Source organism: Miscanthus floridulus, chromosome 8 (assembly GCF_019320115.1).
Source record: "Miscanthus floridulus cultivar M001 chromosome 8, ASM1932011v1, whole genome shotgun sequence".
Classification (NCBI taxonomy): domain Eukaryota; kingdom Viridiplantae; phylum Streptophyta; class Magnoliopsida; order Poales; family Poaceae; genus Miscanthus; species Miscanthus floridulus.
In genome coordinates, this window is record NC_089587.1 from 21902804 (window position 1) to 21925466 (window position 22663).

Here is a 22663-nt window from a genome sequence, read left to right on the forward strand (position 1 = left end):
CTCCATGAAATGCCCACCTCCGTAAATTAATTTTAGGATACGATTATTTTTTGACTGTCTCTGTAAATCGATTTTACTAGGCGAGCAATTGTGACCACCTCCGTAAATAAAAATGTCCACCTCTGGAAATCCGTAGGCATTTTACGAGGCAGTTGGATTTTGTAACATAAAAGTGCACCGTCTTATAAAATCATTTGTGTAGTAGTGTTGGATGGAGAATGATGATGGTGCTTGAGTGGAATGATATTATTAGAGAGGAGATGTAGGTTGGAATGGATGATTGGGGCTACTATATGTCGGACGTTGATAAATAACTAAGAGAAAAAAATCGTTTATAAGCTTTTTAATATTTTCCTGGAATGATCAAATCAGATTGGACTTGTAAAATACATAATAATAAACCACACAAGTATTAATTAGAAAAAAGTGACACCAATATCGTTAGGTTTCTATAAACAAATCTACAGGATATAAGTGATAAAGATCATGAAACGAGCTTTATATTTTTCTATGTAATTAGATTTGTACAATTCTTAATATGTTTGTCTAAGCTAGAAGCCACATGCATCGCCATCGTAGGTGTGTGCAAAATTTTATGGCCCTGGTGCAACGCGCGGGGAATATATCTAGTAGAGATATCGATATAGACTTAGCCGCTTGAATGAAACTTTTTGGGTTATTATTGACTTTTATATCTTTCTGTTTCCTCCCTCCTTAGATGGATGCTTTCTTCATTTATTCTCATCTTTGTTCGACTTTGGTGTAGCACTGCAGTAGCAGCGACAAGCCCACCATCAAGTGCGGCCAGCGGCCATTTTTGGTCCATAATCGACGAAGCGCACGTGCCTTGCCGTGACACGAGGAGCATAACACGCCGGCCATTTTTGGTACGTGGTCCTCGGCGTGAGCATAACACGAGGAGCACGGCCTCCTCGAACCCGGGCAGTTTTGCAAGTTTGGAAACCAGAATGACATAGCGATGTAAGTTTTGAGACCGGTATTACACTTTACTCAATATTTAACTAGCAGAGGTAACCTATCCTGATATTTTTAAGAAGACACTATATGTATCGTAGCTGGATCGGAGCGCTAGCAACAGCACCAGTCTCAGAGGAGAGAGAGGAGCATTTAGTAAAGCAGGAGCATTCACTAGTAGAGAACTGACCTTTGATCCTCGGTCAAAATGGGCTCTAGTCCTGAAATTTTTTGCGTCCGGGACTAGAAATACCTTTAGTCCCGGTTGGTGGCTCCAACCGAGACTAAAGGTCCCTGCCCAACGGCTACTGCGCCAGACAGAGGTGGCAGGGACCTTTAGTCCCGGTTGGAGCCACCAACCGGAACTAAAGGTATACTTTTACTCCCGGTTGGTGGCTCCAACCGGGAGTAAAGGTATACTCCCGGGCCGTGGCTGCGCCCGGGGTTGGAAAGTTACCTTTAGTCCCGGTTGGAGCCACCAACCGGGACTAAAGGTCCCCCCTTTATATCCCGGCCGTCTCCTTTCTCCCCGAGCCCGAGCTCAGCATATTTTGAAGCTCACTGCAGTAGTGTTCTTGCTTCCTCCCTCCCTCCATTGTTCCTCCATCCATCGATTTCTTCAATTTCTCCGTCGATTCTTCAGTTGTAAAGGTTACCAATCTCATACTCTCATTTTCACCATTGTCTTATCTCATTTTGTTCACTATATATATATGGTTTTTATTGTGGTTTTTTTCATTTGTAAGCAATTTGAGCTCAAAATCACTTCAAGCTTGCATATTTACATGAAAGAAGGTTAAAGTAGCTAGTTGAACTTGCGGACCGTGTTCATCTCGGCGACCATGTTCTCTGCCGAGCGGTAATGGACGTCAAGGAGGAGCTTTGATTCTACGAGGGAGAGCGGCAACGGTCATGGAAGACCGTGTTCCCTTCCTCGTAGAATCGGAGCTCTTCCTTGACCAAGTACGGTACCGTCCGGTGGAGAAATGCTCGCCGAGATGATCACATAAGCAAGTTCAACTAGTACGGATGGTTATTTATTCACATGTCCCGATATCATCGCAGTAGTCTATCAATCACCGTACTTTTTATTTTAACTTTTTATGAAATAAAAAACTTAGAAAATAGTTAAAAAATTATAGAAAATCCGTACTAGTTGAACTAGCGGACCGTGTTCAGCTCGGCGAGCATGTTCTCTGTCGAGCGGTAACGGACATCAAGGAGGAGCTTTGATTCTACGAGGGAGAGCGACAACGGTCATGGGAGACCATGTTCCCTTCCTCGTAGAATCGGAGCTCTTCCTTGACCAAGTACGGTGCCGTCCGGTGGAGAAATGCTCGCCGAGATGATCACGTAAGCAAGTTCAACTAGTACGGATGGTTATTTATTCACATGTCCCGATATCGTCGCAGTAGTCTGTCAATCACCGTACTTTTATTTTAACTTTTTATGAAATGAAAAACTTAGAAAATAGTTAGAAAATTATAGAAAATCCGTACTAGTTGAACTAGCGGACCGTGTTCATGTCAGCGAGCATGTTCTCTGCTGAACGATAACGAACGTCAAGGAGGAGCTTTGATTCTACGAGGGAGAGCGACAACGGTCGTGGAAGACCGTGTTCCCTTCCTCGTAGAATTGGAGCTCTTCCTTGACCAAGTACGGTGCCGTCCGGTGGAGAAATGCTCGCCGAGATGATCACGTAAGCAAGTTCAACTAGTACGGATGGTTATTTATTCACATGTCCTGATATCGTCGCAGTAGTCTGTCAATCACCGTACTTTTTATTTTAACTTTTTATGAAATGAAAAACTTAGAAAATAGTTAGAAAATTATAGAAAATCCGTACTAGTTGAACTAGCGGACCGTGTTGATTTCGCCAAGCATGTTCTCTGCCGAGCGGTAACGGACGTCAAGGAGGAGCTTTGATTCTACGAGGGAGAGCGGCAATGGTCGTGGAAGACCGTGTTCCCTTCCTCGTATAATTGGAGCTCTTCCGTGGCCAAGTACGGTGCCGTCCGGTGGAGAAATACTTGCCGAGATGATCACATAAGCAAGGTCAACTAGTACGGATGGTTATTCATTCACATGTCCCGATATCATCGCAGTAGTCTGTCAATCACCGTACCCAAACGTAGTATATATATAAATATAAACAATAATCGATTGTTATGTGTGTACACTCCTATTCTTTTGTTAATTTGCGGAAATATCATGTGAATTACTTACCTGCCGCAGTAAAAGACGAGAACACAATGACCATTAAAAATATCATTGTTTAGAGATCTAGATAATTTTATAGTTTCTTAATTTTATTTGTTTATAAAAGGAGAAATTTATAGTGTATTAAAAAATGAGTATAGAGAGTAGATGGCAACTGCTTTCGGGTCCTCGGCCTCTCATGGGTTTCCAAAGCGACTTAGGCCGGGCCTCCCTCTCATTCCATGCGGCAAGTGTCGTGATGAGACGAAGATTGTGATGGAGTACCGAGTGAAGAAGGAGGGTCCCAACAAGGATCGTATCTTCTACAAGTGTCCGGATCGCAATGTGAGTTATTTTATCGTATTTAATGATTATAGTTAGTTTATACCTATTTTCATGATGGTTGTGATTAAAGTTCTAATTTTTTTGTTTTAATTTCAGTGGGATGGCAGTGGACGATGTTCAGGCTTCTACTGGGAGGAAGAGTATGTTGAACTCGTGCAAAAATATCTTGCACAACAGGCAGATACGGCGGCTAATGAGGCAGTGATCCAGCCGAAGAAGCCCAAAGATGTTGCACAATCGGGGGATCTGTCTATTTTAGTTGAGATTGGTCATGAAATCCTAGTGCTACTAAAATGTATTTTAGCTTTAGTTCTTTTAGTGGTAGTTGGGATTGTCTACATTGTAGCGATGCTTTCATAAATTTGTATCTTTTGTGGTGGCACGCATGTTGTATAAATAATTAATTATGATTTAGGTTTTAATATGGTATTTATGTCATGTAATGCAGATGAGCCGTCATTGGATGTATAATGCTGATCGCCGCTCCCAAGAGTTCATTGACGGCGTGCATTCTTTGTTACGTGCGGCCGAGGCAAACAAACGCGACGGTTTCATGTGCTGCCCATGTGCCATATGTAAGAATACGGTGGAATATCCTTGCTCAAGGACTCTTCATTCACACTTGTTCAAGTCGGGTTTCATGCCAAACTATATTTGTTGGACAAAGCACGGAGAAACCGGTGTTGTAATGGAAGAAGGTGAAGAAGAACAATGGGACGACAATGATATTATTCCCGATGGTGCGTGCTTCAATGATACTGCAATGGGAGAAGCTGAAGAAGAGGTAGCCGCAGAAGATGAGCCGGCTGATGATCTTTCTAAGGTCATTCGTGATGCACAAAGAGAATGTGAAAGTGAAAAGGAGAAGATCAAGTTCGAGCGGATGCTAGAAGATCATAAGAAATTGTTGTACCCAACTTGTGATGCAGGGCAGAAAAAGTTGGGAACCACACTAGAATTGCTGTAATGGAAGGCAAAGAATGGTGTATCTGACAAGGGATTTGGAGAGTTACTAAAAATCCAAAAGAAGATGCTTCCGAAGGACAATGAATTGCCCGCCACTACCTACGAAGCAAAACAAGTTGTCTATCCTATGGGGCTAGAAATAGAGAAGATACATGCATGTCCTAATGACTGCATCCTGTACCATGGCAAAGAGTACGAGAAATTGGATGCATGTCCGGTATGCCATGCGTCGCGGTATAAGATCAGGCGAGATGACCCTGGTGATGTTGAGGGCGAACGTCCGTGGAAGAAAATCCCTGCCAAGGTTATGTGGTATGCTCCTATAATACCATGCTTGAAACGTCTGTTCAGAAACAAAGAACATGCAAAATTGTTGCGATGGCACAAAGAAGACCGTAAGGTAGACAATATGTTGAGACACCCTGCTGATGGGTCCCAGTGGAGAGCAATCGACAGAGAATTCCCAGAGTTTGCAAATGATGCAAGAAACTTAAGGTTTGCTTTAAGTACAGATGGTATCAATCCTTTTAGAGAGCAGAACAGTAGTCATAGCACTTGGCCTGTTACTCTAAGTATCTACAATATTCCTCCTTGGTTATGCATGAAGCGGAAGTTCATTATGATGCCTGTGCTTATCCAAGGCCCAAAGCAACCTGGCAATGACATCGATGTGTACCTGAGACCACTTATTGACGAACTTCTCATTTTGTGGAATAAAGAAGGTGTACATGTGTGGGATGAGTACAAACAGGAACACTTTGATCTACGAGCATTGTTGTTCGTAACAATCAATGATTGGCCTGCTCTAAGTAATCTTTCAGGACAGTCAAATAAGGGATATAATGCATGCACACACTGCTTCGGTGATATTAGAGGTGTATTCTTGAAAAAATGTCGAAAGGTCGTGTACCTTGGCCATCGTCGATTTCTTCCTACAAATCACCCCGTAAGAAAAAAAGGCAAGCATTTTAAAGGGAAGGCAGACCACCTGACCAAGCCTCACAACCGAACCGGTGAGGATGTACTCGATATGGTCAATGATGTGAAAGTCGTCTTTGGAAAAGGACATGGAAGTCAACCTGTTCCGAATGACGGTAACGGTCAAGCACCCATGTGGAAGAAGAAGTCTATATTTTGGGACCTACCCTATTGGCAAGTCCTAGAGGTCCACAGCTCGATCGACGTGATGCACCTGATGAAGAATCTTTGTGTGAACCTGCTAGGCTTTATGGGTGTGTATGGAAAGCCTAAGGACATATTTGAAGCACGATAGGACCTACGTTGTTTGAGAGAAAGAGACAACCTGCATCTAGAGAAGACAGATGATGGACGCCATTACTTACGTCCTGCTAGCTACACTCTAAGCAAAGAGGAGAAGGAAATCATGTTTGAATGCTTAAACAACATCAAGGTACCATCTGGATTCTCCTCGAATATAAAGGGTATTATAAATGTGCCAGAGAAGAAATTCTATAACTTAAAGTCCCATGACTGTCACGTTCTCATGACGTAATTACTTCCAGTTGCATTAAGAGGAATTCTACCTCCAAATGTACGTCTAGCCACCGTGAAGCTATGTGCATTCCTCAATGCAATTTCTCAGAAGGCAATTGATCCAACTGATCTAGCTAAACTATAGAATGATGTGGTTCAATGTCTCGTCAGCTTTGAGTTGGTGTTCCCTCCTTCCTTCTTTGATATTATGACACACCTCCTAGTTCACCTAGTCAAGGAGATTTTCACTCTTGGTCCTGTGTTCCTACACAACATGTTCCCCTTAGAGAGATTCATGGGAGTCCTGAAGAAATATGTTCACAACCGTGCTCGTCCAGAAGGAAGCATCGCCAAGGGCTATGGAACAGAAGAGGTCATTGAGTTCTGTGTTAACTTTATTCCCGACCTTGACTCGATTGGTGTTCCTAAATCGAGACATGAAGGGAGACTAAGCGGAAAGGGGACACTAGGGAGAAAAACATATATTGGTACGGATGATGATTATTTCAATAAAGCGCACTACACAGTTCTACAGAACTCCTCTTTGGTAGATCCGTATATTGAGACACACAAGGATCTCTTACGATCCGAGTTTCCAAGGAAGACTGAAGCTTGGATTACGCGTAAGCACATGGAAACTTTCGGCGGTTGGTTGCGAAAAAAATGTCAAGGTGATGAGAGCATCCATGAGCAATTGTACTTATTGGCTATGCAACCATCATGGCATATCGTCACATACAAAGGGTACAAGATAAATGGGAACATATTCTACACAGTAGACCAAGATAAAAGAAGTACCAACCAAAATAGTGGTGTCCGCATAGATGCCACAGACCCGAATGGGAATAAGCAGACATATTATGGACGCATAGATGAAATATGAGAACTAGAATATGCACCTACTTTGAAGATCCTATTGTTCAAGTGCTAATGGGTCAAGGTGACCGGAGGCGGGGTAATAGTAGACAACGAGTATGGAATGACAACAGTAGACCTTAGTAATATTAGGTACAAAGACGAACCATTCGTCCTTGCCAAGGATGTGAATCAGGTGTTCTATGTCAATGATATGTCTACCAAACCAAAAAAAGGAAAAAACGATAATGACTCAACCAAAGAGCCAAAGCGCCACATAGTTCTTTCAGAGAAAAGAGTCATCGTGGGAATTGAGGACAAGTCGGACATGTCAGAAGATTATGAAAAGGATGACCAAATTCCGCCATTCAAAGTGAACAAAGACCCTAGCATCTTGGTAAATGATGAGGACACTCCATGGTTATGACGCGATCATAACCAAGGAACATACGTAAAGAAGAAGTTCACTGCTGTGCCCACTTGATGATATAGTGATTTAATGTAGTGTGTGTTTGAGATATTATGTAATAATTGTGAATTCAGATGTTTATTATGTCATGTTTCAAATTAAATCAATGTTTGATTTGGTGGGATTTCTCTCTCAAAAAGGTAAATTAGGATATTGAGTGATGAAAAATTAAAATATTAACGTTAAAATGATGTGAAAACAAATTTCCTGTCCAAAACCAATAGTTTTAATAATTTTAATTAAACACTACATTTTTGCATTAACGAAATAATAAATATTAGTTACATTATGTTTTATAATTGTAACAAAAAATAAAAAAAGTTAGGTTATAGATTTTTCCTATGTGCAATAAAGAAAAAGAAAATCTATATTTTTAACAAAATAATTTTATGCCTTTTATTTAATTTACTATGTATTTAACAAAAACTATTGCATTTCTATTGTATTTAACAAGACTATTGCTTAAAACAGGCGGGAAACGAAACTGCAGGCCACCTTTACTCCCGGGTGGGCCCCACCTGAGAGTAAAGGTGGGCTACAGTTTCGTGGCCCGCCAAAAAAAACCCTTTACTCCCGGTGCGTGTTACCAACCGGGAGTAAAGGTATACCTTTACTCCCGGTTGGTAAGACGCACCGGGAGTAAAGGTACCTTTACTCCCGGTTGGTAATACGCACCGGGGGTAAAGGTCCTTTACTCCCGGTGGGGGGATGGCACCGGGAATAAAGGGGTATGGCCTATATATACTAGGGCCATCTTCTTCCTTGCGTTCTTTGCCGATTCCTCTCCCCTGCGCCCACGCCACACTGAGGACACCACCGCCACCCCGCCCGACGCCGGTTGTCACCACCTCCTCGCGCGCGTCCATGGTCCCCACGCCACCCCGCGCCCCGACGACCTCGCTGCTGCTGCCCGCCCCGGCCCAACGCGCGACAGCCGCTGCTTGGTAAGTTTTGGTAAGTTAATTTCGTCATTAGCGCCGACGACCTTGCTGCTGATGCGATCTTGAATGTGTTTCGTCATTAGCGCCGACGACCTCGCTGCTGATGCGATCTTGAATGTGTTTCATCATTAGCGCCGACGACCTCGCCAGCCGCTGCTTGGTGTTGTAAAAATGTGTACCGCGCACCGACGACCTCGCTGCTGATGCGATCTTGAATGTGTTTCGTCATTAGCGCTGACGACCTCGCTAGCCGCTGCTTGGTGTTGTAAAAATGTGCACCGCGCGCCGACGACCTCGCTGCTCTGCTGCTGCTGATACGACCTCGCTGCTTAGATGTGTACATTGTTGTAAAAATGTTAAGTTCGTCGTCTGCGAGTGTGCACAAGCAGCTGTTGTCGGCCACCAGGCCATTCCTTAACGACGACGACAAGCGTAGTCTTCGTCATTAGCGCGCGTAACCGATGCGTGTCATCCAGCGACACCAATGAAAACGGCAAATTAAGCGTACGATGATACAGTGGCTAGTCACCATTTATCTTTAAAAATAGTTACAGATATTACGATTGATGTTTCAAGTTACCACCATAAATCAATTTATAAAGACGCTTGGTATATCACCCTGAAATCGATTTGTAGACATAGTTGGTAATAATGTGACCGGTCTCAAAAAGAAATACAGCGCAATGAAGTTCATAACCCTTTCAAGTTAGATTAAGAACTTTCTATTGAAGTTGTTGAGCTAGAAGACATGTACAACCTTTACTTGATGATATTTTCAATTAAAATAGTATATGGCCCCAAAATTATGCTTTAAATTTTTTAGTTTTTCAAATTCAATTTTAAAATGTACATTCTTGCTGTGATACCAAATAGATCTGAAACGTAGAAATTTGTTCTCCTAAACTGAAAATATTTCTCTTTTGAAAGTAGAACATTGTTTCATGAATCTAGAACATTGCCTTTGCTCAATACAAGAATTTTTTCTATCTTCATAGATCAATGTTTGTTAACAAAATTTTATCCAAATATATTCATGTAGGGTCTTTTTTTTGAAGGATTTGTTGTAGGATATATAATGGTCAAATAGGAACTCAATTTGGATACCCAGTTTGTAAACTAAGCGTTTTTTAGTTTATAAAAAATATCACATGTGATGATGTAAGCAGTTTTGGTTGGACTTGCATGCATGGCTAGAGACAATTTGGGCCACAAGAAAGAAAAGTCCAAAAAGAAGATAAATTCTTATCATTTTGGAAATAGTAATAGTTATATTAGCAATAAGACACATATACTTATATTTCATAATGACTTATACTTACATTATCAGCATAGAATTTATGTATACGGCGGAGCACCGCCGCCCTCGTTCACCCATGTGTACAGACATATATACGGCGGAGTGGAGCACCGCCACTCTTGTCACACCGCCCTCTCTCGTGGCCTAGTCGATCAACATTCGTATTATCGTTATCGTTAACGCTAAACAATCACACCAGGGCCCTCGGCCGTTTATGTATAGCCCTAATTCGCCCTAGTACCGACACAGTTCGCCCTAGTGTGGCGAATTACGTCCGTGACCGAGGGGCAAGATTTAATAATGCATATTGTTCGTAGATTTTACGCATGTAAGCAAAGATTTGACGTACTATATATTGGTTTTGTTTTTTGAAGCTAGATGGCCGACCCGAGAAACATGGATGGGGAGTTGATGATGAATTTGATCAACACTGGCACTCAAGTTGCCAGCGATGATGGTGCTAAAAATAACGTGCAAGAGGATGCAGATGACGGGAGTCAGTACTTAGCTCTTGAACAAAATGAGCAACAACATATTGGCCAAGTATATATTTTTTATTATTAGCTATATATATTATTATATGTCTTATGTGTGCTCATGACATTAAAAATAATGTTTATGTTTTGTAGCCCTCTGGATCGACATCAACAACTACAACGAAGAGTAAAAATGTTCGAGGTCCCAAAAAGCCATTGGAGGGCCGCTTCATCATCTCGGAGTTCAATGTGGATATAGGAGAACCGGGGGGCCGAATAAAATGAAATTTATGCACCACTGTGGTTACCTTGTATGGAACCGGCTCCCGATTAGTACCCGTGAATGGAAGAAGAAGACCAATGCTCCTCATATCAGTTTTGTCTCCAATCGTGATAAGACGTTAATTTGGAAAGATGTCTTGGTACATTTCACGCTCCAAACAGATGGTTATGATGATATAATTGATGGTGATGAATTGAAGGAGCGAGTTAGGGATTGGGCAATGAAGAAGATGGCCACCTAGTTTCAGACTTGGAAGAAACACCTATACACGACGTATGTCAAGAAGAACATAGCACCAGATTTTACTATCCCAGGCCCGATCTCAAAGCAGAGGCCCTATTGGGATGAGTGTGTACAGTACAAGACTTCGGAAGAGGGTGTGAGTCGGGTGATAAAGAACCAACGTAATGCCCAACAGAAGACATACCACCATAACTTGGGATCAGGTGGCTACCCAACTGCCATTAAGAAGTGGAACAAAATGGAAGCAGACCTTTTTGCCAAGGGTATCAGACCAGAATCACTCGAGTGGGGAGAACGTGCAAAGAATTGGTTTTTCGCTCATGGGGGAACACTAGACCAGGAGATAGGGAAGTGCGTTTATGGCGCAAGACTGCAAGAAGCAGCAGAAAGATTGTTTTATGCTTAGAAAGCTACTGCTAGTGGTGCGTTCAGGCCCAACAGAGAGAAGGATGAGCTGACATACGCCATCGAGACTATTGAACATGGTGGCCGAACTAGAGGCAAAGGAAGTGTCTTGTGGGAGCATGGATTCCCTTAGAATAGACCTTCCTATAGAAGCCACCAGAGAAAGAAGGAAGAAGAGGCACAGCGGCTCCAGAGGTTGGAGGAAGCGGTGCGTGAAGCACAGGAGCGGGAAAAAAACCTTGAAGCGAGAATATAGGAGGAAATCAGAAGGCAAGTGCAAATAGCAGTGAGTGCAAGCAAGCAGGCATTAGAGCCAGGAATCAACATTAGCCAATCTGTTCAGTTGAAAAGCAGCTGCACTTCCACGGAGATACCAAATCAAGGGGACACAAGACTGCGCTTCCCTGTGGATGACGTCACTGAACCTTGTACAACGTGTGAGCTACACATTCTGAAGGGGAATTCCAAAATCAAGGTGGCTATCGGTCTTGTTAATCCTATCGACCAAACCAAGATACCAAGGATTCATGGGAATATAATCCAAGAAGGATATGCTACCATCTCGGTAGATAAAGCTGAAAAAGGTTTTAGTGATTTGCCTCTTGATATTCCTGGAGGTGATGGCGAGAAGACTCTAGGAGAAACGGAGAAGACATTCATTCTATGGCGCAAGCGCTACATTATCATTCCAGGGATGTCGGCTCCACCTCCTCCTGAACTACCTCACCATAGATACGTGCGGATGAAAACACTACATCATTAATTTGTATTGGCTTAAATAATTAATAATCTGCACATAATAATATGTCATTCCTTTTTTTGTAGCAGATCCTCCCCCAACCTAAATCCAATTGTTCAATCGCTAGATCATCATAGTGCTCTGTACGATGACATTGTGTTGGAAATCGAGGCTACATCCACACCATCTCCAAGGAGGTCTCCAATGCCGCAGCTGCCACCTCCAAGGAGGTCTCCAACACTGCTGCCAACACCTCCAAGGAGGTCTCCAACGCCTCCCCTGCCCCCGCCTACCAAGAAGCCTAGCAAGAGGCCAGCCCCTCAAACGAAGAACCAGTCCCCGCCTGCAAAGAAAGCCACCGTGAAACCAAGGGCTATTCCCAAAATAATATCTGAAGAGAAGGAAGAAGCAACTGATGCATATAAAAAAGATATGTCTAGATTCTATGACAAACTTAAAAAAATCAAGAAGCAAGGAGAAACCCGGAGAAACCGTACTTCTTCGTAGCTCCAGATATTCTAAGAAAAAGGGTGGCTTCTTACCAGCAACAACAGCGGGAATCTCGTAAGCCGTCCAAATCAACGTTATCGGACTATGACCGCACTCTCACCAAGTCAATTGAGGCAGCATAGAAAAAGAAGCGGGTAGGGAAAGGAGTTGCCCAACTCGGACAACAAGCGCACCAATCAGTCCCTCCGCTAGTTGTTGGTAATGAATGTGGTTCGAATTTAGGATTAATGCATCAGGCAAACATACCTCCGGATGTCGATTTGGATCACCTTGGTGAATTTATTGATGAGACTGGTCTCAACCTTTACTAGATGTTTGGTGATGGAAACATTGAGAGTGCGGCGGAGGTTGATATTTGGAAGAAAAAATTTGTACTAGGCCAGAGTCTATACAACCCTCAAGCCTTATCTGATCTGGGGACGCAAATGTACCTGCTAAACAATTGGTACATGCAGGCGTCTACCGGTGGAGACTTCTGCGTTGGTGTCAGAATTAGAGACGAACATTGGTTCCGTGGCGATGATGTTATGTATGTTGACTTTGCAGAATTTCATCAACTATGCCACCTGACCTCTCTGGACAAAGTTATCATTAGCTGCTATTGCCTGTAAGTAATAATTCTTTTGATCTATTATTAAACTCATCATATGTGTGTATATGCATATAAATTATCCTAACAAGTACTATATATATGTAAATTTACAATGACAGAGCTCAGAAAGGAAGGCTGCAATGAAATTGGTTTTGTTGATCCCCATATAATATTCAAAGACCCAATTACTCCAAAGACTAATTGGAAGTCTGAGTCAGAGAGTAACCTCATGAACTTCTTAGTGAACCAACGCCACAAGAAGGATATACTCTTTCCCTATAACTTCAAGTGAGTGTTAATAATGTCGATCATCCTTAATGGCTCATATGTTGATTCTAGTTAATTAATGAGTGTTATGCGTTATATCCTATAAACACATGCAGCAATCACTGGATATTGATGGACATCGATCTGGTGAAAAGTCACTTGATAATCTATGACTCGATGAGAAAACCACAACAAGACTACCAAGATATGATAGATATTATCCAGAGGTAATTTTGGGATCTCTAGCAACTATATATACACACAAACATGATGATTAACTATATCTGATGACGTGGCAAATTTTTTATTGAGCAGTGTTTGGAAAACCTTTATTGAGAAGCAACACATGGAAAAATGCAAAGCGCCACTGAATGTAATCCCTTTGAAAGTAAGTCCCCTGAATCGCATCATCTTTATTAATTAAACATATAGCTTTCACCGGATCACCAGATTGGATGACAAATCTTTTTCTCGTAAAGTGGTGTCTGAGGCAGGAACAGGGGAACAACTACTGTGGTTACTATATTTGCAAGTTTATCAAGGTGGTCTCCCAAAGAACTCCTACAGAGAGACTTAAAGTACGTTAAAAATACACTATATATTCATTTAATTATTATTATTGATTGTGTTACTATGTCTTTATATATATATATATATATATATATATATATATATATATATTAATTTATTTTCCTTTAATTCAAACCTGTAGACTCGATGGTTGAAGGAAAAGGTCATACGGCAAGACCAAATCAAAGCAATTCAAGAGTCTATAGCCGGATTTTTTAATGAGCAGGTCATCGATTCCAAGGGCGAGTTCTACTTCGACCCAACACTGCCATGGAAGCCAAGCTAGAGGATGAGAGGAAACTTGTTATATCACAACAACTGTAATGCAATCTTTTTGTAATATATGTACATGAAATAATATAATGTAAAATACACATATGCATGCATGCATGTAAATATATATATGATGCATGCAATGCTTGAATTGTGTGATTTAATACGTTCATTGTGCTTGAACCGAAACATACTATACGCGCGTATAAATGTATAATTAGCAGCGTACAATACGACTTCGAAAACAAAAAAATGAAAAGAAAAGAAAAAAGAAAAAAACCTTTAGTCCCGGTTCGTATTACCAACCGGGACTAAAGGTGCCGGCCATCGTAGCATGTCAGGAGGCACCTTTAGTCTCGGTTAGTGTTATCCACCGGGACTAAAGGTACTCCTTTAGTCTCGGTTCCTGACCTGGGACTAAAGGACCCCCTTTAGTCCCGGATGCTTGCTCCCGGGTGGGGAACCAGGACTAGAGGGGGTTCTCAACCAGGAGTAAAGCTCGGTTCTCTACCCGTGATTGATAGTTGTCGTCACACTCGCCGTAAATGTTCTTGGAGTCTTCAGATAAGCAAACATTGTTGCAACCGTTGCTGTTGTCAAAGCACGGTCCAGAATAAGTGCCACTCAGGTGCCGGCATTCACACCAACCGTTACCATACTGCTTGCATTCACTCCGCGTGCATGTAGGCATTGAACATAGTACTAGCACACGCAAGAAAGTGGTTAATTAGCCGAAAGATTAATCAAAACAACATATTAAGTTGTATACACTAGCCAATTCAACGCCAAACTTAATCTATTAGGAGAGACACTTATATTTCCAACAGTTCATACATGTGCACGTACATACCGGCGGCCACGATGACAATTAGGAGCACGGTTGCAGAGAGATTCTTTCCTGAATGCGCCATTGGTTGTTTTTTTTTGGAAGTTTTTGTACGTTGAAGAAAAGAATGAGCGAGCAGGTTGGTGGACGATCGAGTGAGGAGAAGTCCAACAGTATATATATAAATCACATGCCTAGTGTGTTCCGCCGTAGAGACATAAACACATGGGTATTATCACCTGCAAAAAATTAAAAAAAAACATGGGTATTATCGAGTCCATCAACCACATTGTTATTGTCGGCATTTGATGACCAGGTCCTCCATTGGTTGTGGACTGAAGGACAGGTTAACATAGCTTAATATGCCAAAGTAAACATGACACCAAGTTGCATCGGTACTAACGTACGTACCTTGTCCGCTGATACAGTCGAAGCTGGCCAGTGGTGGGTCTTTGACTATAATGAGCTAAGAGCACCTCTAACATAAGAGTCATCTATGTTGTGTAATCTATATTTGACTATTTTAGGAAGAAAAGAGAGTTCAACAGCTATGGTATCTGGCTTTCTAAAATAGCAAGCCATCTATCCCGGAATTCTCGCATGGTAAATATAGCTTGCATGTGATGTTAGCCATCTGCCTCGCCATACTAGAAGGGTTGTTGGAGTTTTCTGTTTTTTTTTGTGGGGATTTATATTTTAGAGATTGGCTAAACTATGGATTTAGCCATCTATTTTTATAAACTCTATTGGAGTTGCTCAAACGGGATGGGACTTTGAATATACTGTGTTGCCGGCGGTGGGTCTTTCCGGGGGTGTCATAGTCGCGTGGAGAGACGTGGTCTCTGGGCTGCTTCGCAGCCGAGCGTTTGTCGCTTTTCGCCTTTTCCGTAACGATAAGATTGCAGGCAGTAGCAAAAAAAAATTCCTTGTTGTCCATGGAGAAAAGAAAGCTTACTTTCCCCTAATTGAGCAATGGCAAGTTGCCCTTTTGTAATCCTTATGATCTTCTTTGTCTCTTTTTTGTTTTGTTTTGTTTCTTGATGCTTGTGTATTACATTCTTCTCCTTTGATTCAATATATATTTAACTAGCAGGGGTAAGCCCCTGTTTCTTAAAAAACACTCTATGTATCTATATCTATATACCTAATATTAAAGAGCCAAAATTTCTTCCTTTTTTATATGGTCTAATATTAAAGAGCCAAAATTTCTTCCTTTTTTTATATGGTCTTTCCTAGCTAACTTCGTGAATGGTTGTCTCAGTTACGTGTCTATGACCCTCCTGTTTTATATGACATATGTCGGCATGTCGTGCTTGTCCAGCAACATAGATAGCTAGGAATTCTAATTGTAATCCAAATAGATTCTTCGGATTCTGAGTACCTAAATAGGAATCCTAATCCAAATATAAAAAAGATAAGAATAAAAATTAGGCAAATTTATATGCACCTGTATATCATGCATGGGTCAGAGTTTTTGATTGAGAAAGAGAGACCTGCATGCATGCGTGATCAGGGAACGACGTGTACACATGATCGGAGCTACGTCCTTAATCAATCGGACGCGGCCACACGGGTTGATTTCAGTAAGCCGTGGTCAGCTATGAATTGTATTTAAAAAGTGTGTTCGCACATGAACATATCACCCCCATGCTCCTGAGACAAGCATGATACGCAGGGCACGTCGCAGGAGGAGCTCTCGTCGGGAGCGCAGTACATAAGACACGCCGGCGAGGTCCCTTAAGACCGGAAACCCCCACGCACCCGGGAGGACCCCATCAGTGGGGAAAAAAAATTAGGTGCGCAATGGGCAGAGCGATGCACGCATGTGCCCCCTCGCCGGAAGGACGCCACGTGGACCTGGTAGGTCGTAGGCAGCGCAGGCCGCGGGTACGGGCGACGGCGGCATCGGAGGAGGATTGCGATGGGAACGAGCCGATGTGGAGCCGAGCCGTGTGTCGATCTGAAGCCTGTCGGGGCATCGTTCACAGGTGTCATGCGATGGAGTCTAGATCCATGCGGCGTCCATCGGGTGGGTGGGTGGGTGGGGGGGGGGGGGGGGGGGGGGGGGGGGGGCACGTGCTTCACTGTGCCCGTCGTGCACCCAATTTTTTCCCATCAGAGCATGCAGCAGCTATGTGCTGCCCTAGCCAGTCTGAGCTTCTCCATCGTTGAAACAATGAACATCATCGACAACGAATAACGAGAAGAAATAGTAGATTGGAAAATTAAGATAATAAAGGATAAAACATAGATGTATATTCATAGGTTCAATTGTGCATCATCAATCGAGCCGTCACCGTGTATTCCTATTCCATACGGACTTGGGACTTTCCATGATGAACGTGCTCCAAATCCTAATACTAAACCAACTCTTGTGGACCGGCGTGTTGTATTGGTGGCACTAGAGTCATGCGGAGCGGAAGAGACGATGGGACAGATAGAGTAACCGAAGAGATGGCAGATGAATTGTTGTACATGATGAGCGAGCAGATAGGATGGCCGGTAAAAAATCAATCGCTTGTGGACACCAGGATGAGATGAGAGATGAACTGCATGTGTGCCTCTTCATCGGCGCAATTCAGAGCTCGGTCATTGCCAACGGCCTGGTTTTGGGCAACACTAGAAAAAGATGGGCCAAACTAACTAAACTGTGGTCGACTGGTCCGAGTAACCATAGTTATGTATGCCGAAGCTCCATTTCAGACGAAGAATCAATACCTTTTTTAGGAATCTAAAGAAAATAATTACTGGTGAATTTAAGCCATCAGCTGGCATTCATTTTTTGCCCATACTATGCGACGTAATAATTTGATGTGTTGGTAGTATAGTGGATTTTATTAAATGCATTTTCTCATGTTAAATTTATGATAGTTTGATTCAATGAAGGCTACTTCTGTTGCAACGCACGGGCCATTTTGCTAGTTATTATATAAGAGCCAGGAAGGCTAATTTATATTTAAGAAACGCGAGGCTGGGATCGCTGCATATCGGAGCGCTAGCAACAGCAACAATCTCAGAGGAGCAAGGGGTATAGCAGTAGCATTGAAAGCTGTCACATTCACCATTTATGAAAATATGCATCTCCATGTGTTATCTACAAGTGTGCATAAAGGCAATGTGGGAACTAGCTAGTAGCAGCTAGCAGCAAAGGAAACCTACCAACACTTCTGTCCTTCTCTTATCAAGCATCAGCGCAAGAGATACCTTTTGTTTGTAATCTGAAAGATGAGATAAACATGGACATTTGAGAAACAAGAAGCAGTAGTACCAAGTACAGTCATTTTAAGGCTAGCCCAGTAGCTAATAATTTCCATTTTCGTCATACAAATTCTGATTCCAGTGCCAAGAAATTATTGAGCAGTCACTACCTCCAGCTCCTAGCATGATCCATAATGTTATTTAGATTTCTTCCTCCTGGGTAGGACTATGTGTGCATCAGGGTGTTAATGTGTCCTATGATTATTTGAACACAATCTAGTGTTGATGTGAACTGCTTAATATACAATACACCCATTGCAAAAAAAAAAAAAAAATAGAGGTTCTTCTATTCACCTAGTTTACAATGACACCACAACTATAAAGCCAGGAGACCAATTATTTCATATTTAAAATAGAGATAACTTTGCATATAAGCAAGCTTCTTTCAGTTTTACAGAGCAGAACACATAATATCTAACAAGTATTAGAAGGGTACATGCAATCTAAGTTTAAACACTGTTTGTTCTTAAGATCTATAATGTCATAAGAACATGAGACTCTATTTAAACTTGCAGAAACGACTGGAGCAGTTAACCTTTCTTAAGATCTCTAATGTCCAATTTGAGGGCTTCAGGTTTCTTAACTCATCACTGCACTTCACTCCTAAAGCCTGGACTTCTATAAGTGCTTGTTTGAACCCCTGTCCAGAAACAAAAAAAAAAAACCCGAAAAGACAACACTATGACCAATAAGTACAGAAAAGTGCAAACAAAGTATGTAGAATGGTACAGGCCATCTTCCTTAGGTATTGTGAACTTGTACAGTTGGACATATAGAAACAAGTGAACTTCTGTACATGTACCACCAAGGAACCACATCTTCTCATGTAACATTTTTTCTCGAACAAACAGGAGAGCTGCGTATCATTATATTAAGAAGAATGGAAAAAAGTGGTCTTACAGCACCACACACAAACCCACACCCACACACAACACATTTAAACCTAGTACAGAACCTCACACTAGCAGATTAAGAATACTGACCCTTGACCAAAAGAAAATCCAAGAGTTCACTCATTGGTAGGCACTGGTGCCAGGAGATGTGAAACTCCTCGAGCACCGGCCAAACTCCAAAGGTGCAGAACATCTCTCAGAGAGACAAAAACATCCTCAAGGTTAGGATTGATTCCATCGAAGACACATCGATTACAATGATTCCATAGCGACCAAGCCCCAAGGATAACGATGGTGTTAAACCCTTTTCTTGCCTGACCATCAATTTTATTGCTTGTACTCGCCCACCAGCCGTCAAAAGAGATATCTGCAGGACGGGGGGACAGATCCTGCAGGCCGACCTTCTGCAGAACCCTGTACCATACTAGGCGGGAAAAAACACGAGGTTAGCTGGTGGTCAATTGTTTCCTCATCTTGATCACACAGCGGGCAGTATTCAGGATGAGGCAACCCTCTTCTTGCGAGGCGGTCTGCTGTCCAGCCTTTGTGAGACACTTGGGCTTCGGTCCTATTTGGTGTGATATCATTATTGGGTGTCAAAAGCCGTGTCGTAGTAACAGGTATATTTTATAGATAAGAATAGAATACATTCTCATCACCAAATCGAGGACTACACAGGTTTAGTTGGGCATGTTTTGGGCAAATTTGTGCTTCGTTTTCAAAGCCATTGTAAATCTACAATTCCAACACAGGTATTAAAAAAACTGCGAAAGACACCACAAATCTGCAATGCCAAAAGGGGACATGGTCCAGTTTGTAAACCACCAAACTTTCGTAACTTGTATGCACCGGTAGCTGCTGTTTGGAATAAGGGAAAATTTTTCTATTCCTGCGTTTTCCTGTAAAATTGAATTGATTCATGTGAAATTCCTGCGCAATCCCTGCGAAATTCCTGCGTTCCAAACAAGCCCACGGATTGTTCCCTGTTCGTCTCTTCCATGAGATGCAGACTCTGCAGATAGTTCTTTCCTAGTGGTAAATGAGCTTGTCAATTTCACCACGAGCCTGCTTGTATTCTCCTGCTTCACACTACAAGCTCCTCAACCAGAGCACGGACGCACGTTATGTGCCAAAAGCCTCCGAAGTTCAACTTCCTATAACTCGAGCTCATCCTGGGACTTACTGGAATGGGTTAGATCCATCCCTGACTTTTTGAATGGAGTGAACCCGTTTCTTATTTGGTTGTATGGGTTGGGTTCATCCCAGTTTCTTATTTGGTTTAAAAGTGGGATAATATAAGATATCTTATAACTAGGGCTCACCTGTCATTCTTCTCCGCACTGACAAAACCGCTCGTCGGAGTTCCACTTACCCCAGAGCTCCATCCATCGGAGCTCCACCGCACCGCACCTCAGCGCACCGGAGCTCCTACGCGCACCGAACCTTTTGCATGTGAACAACACAGAGGGGCCCTTGCAGATGAAGGGCCTCTTTGGCACGGCTTATGTCGGCTTCGGCTTCATCTATTTTACGCAAATCGAGGCACTGTAGCGTGAAGCTATTTTGTAAGCCGGGGTTAAAATGAACTAGAAGCCGGGAAAAGCCAGTTTTTCTGGCTTCACCGGCTTTGGCTTCACCGGTGAAGCCGTTTTGGATAAGCCGTGCCAAAGGAGGCTGAAGACAGCCCGTGCGGCTTCATGGTCGTCCATGGACGGCAAGCCGCGCATCCCCTAGCGGCAGTGCCTCCTGGCGCTCGACGAGGAGCCGACGGTGGTGCCTCCTAGCACTCAACGAGCAGCCGACGGCGACGAGATCCAGAAGCCCCAGGTGGCGGTGCCTCTCTGGTCGCACGAGAAAGAAAAAACGAAAGGAAGATCGAGCGATGAGGAAAAGTGGGTCGACCCCGTCCACTTGATTCTAAGGAATCGGCTCGAGCATCCAATAGGTATATTCCTTATCAGGGTTGTTTAAAACCCACTCGGTTCCGCTCGCACTAGAGCATTCAGGACTCTGTGGTTCATCCACATGCTGACATCTGGTGCTGTTTATTTTTCAGAAAAGCTCTCCTGCTTTCTGGAAACTAACCCGCAGCCCATCGTCCATGAACAGTGTCCATGTCTAGAAATGTTTTACATAAATGACTCCCTGATATAAATTTTATTTTGACGGAAGAAGAGAAAATTCGAGAGTTCCTTCATTTTTGCAGACAACCCCTCCACCCGGACCGAAGCCCAGACACATAACCCCCTCCTCATTCTCCTCTCTCCTTTCTCTTTGTCTTCTCCCTGCTCGCCGCCATCGCTGGAGCCCGGGCAGCCGCACGAGCTCCGCGGCATTCTAAAGACACGGCAGCCAGGCGGGGTCGGGGGAAGTTGCGCGACATTGGTTTTGGTGGTCGGCGGACTCCCCCCATCGGCATGTGTGTGTAATTCGGCGAGTTGAGTTCCTCCGCCTCCGGATCTAATGTAGTGGCCCCATGGGCTAGGACAGTCCAGGCACATGAAGACCAACAGCTTCGTCGCTTTCACCGGATCTACTAGCTCCCCGGCTATCATGTTGGAGCGTTCCTGCTTCCACCGGATCTGCAAGCTCCCCATCATGTGGGTTGTGGGAGCAGAGATCGAAGAGGAGGCGGCGTCCAGCTAGGGTGGCTCGCGGATCTCAGTCATCTAGCAGCAACCTTGAGCACTCCGACGCTCGCTGGAGTGGACTCTGTAGGCAACAGCGAGCTGCAGCTGGTTCATCCCACTCATCAGGTACTGTGAATTGGTTTGGTTTGGGGATTCGTCAATTCACAAACAGACTCCCTGATTTTTTATCTGTTTCTTAGTTGATTAGGTAACAGTGAGAATGTAGTGGCGAAAGGGGTTTAGAGAAGTGGGAAGATTTCATGATAATTTCTAAAATAAAGTTAGCAGAAGAAGAGTGGTACAATGTTGAAATGTTACTCCTTGAGAGTTGAATCCACAATGATGCCATATAGTCATTTCTCTCTTCTTTGTCGTACTAAGCTTTGCCCATGTTTAGTTATGACTCAGTGATGCAGTTATGCAATTCTGCAATCACTTATCACGTTTCCTATACCCATTGTTATGATGTGCTCTGACTGACACTGACGATACACTTGCTCCTGGAGGATTTGTATTTTGATCTGATTTACTTGCAAAGAAGTGTATGCAACCAACTTGGATTTTTGTTTAAAAAATTATTGAGTCCTTTGCTGGTTCCGCCCATGTCATGTAACTTGTGAAATGGTTGGTTTTGCACTGCAGTGCATTGTGCTTCTGCAGCACACCAAGAAGGGATGTTTCTTTCATGATATACTTCATTATCTTGCACCACTTCTAATCTACGTTCTTCTTCTTGCACCACCACTGTAACCAAGCAATCCTGCCCTCATTTGTGGTTATGGACGAACAGGGGTGAATCTAGGAAAAATCATCGCCAGGGTCGGTCTAGACTTGAGCCATAACTACAGTTGACAATAATTTAACACCGTGCATAAAAAGAATAATATACTGCAAATAGTAAGCATTCATACATTCATACATGTAACGATAACATAATGCAACAAAAGAAACTATTTACAATAGTGGTTACCTCTTATAATTTCACCCTGCGAGTATGATCATCCATATTCTGAAAAAGAACAATGATATCATTTGGAATTGCATCAAGAAATACTTGCTCTCATTTGTGGTTACTAGTGAATAGGCACATGCGGCACGCACGTGCTTATAGTGATGATTAGAGAATTTATATATAAATCAGTAAGAAATAAAATTAA

At 42.8% G+C, this 22663-nt stretch overlaps 1 long non-coding RNA gene across 1 annotated transcript; it reads left to right on the forward strand.

Moving 5' to 3' along the window:
* The first annotated feature begins 20945 nt into the window (after positions 1–20945).
* Positions 20946–21866, forward strand: LOC136475948 (uncharacterized). The gene is made up of 2 exons (XR_010763339.1): positions 20946–21632; positions 21707–21866. It is a non-coding gene; the product is annotated as an uncharacterized lncRNA (long non-coding RNA).
* The last annotated feature ends 797 nt before the right edge of the window (positions 21867–22663 follow it).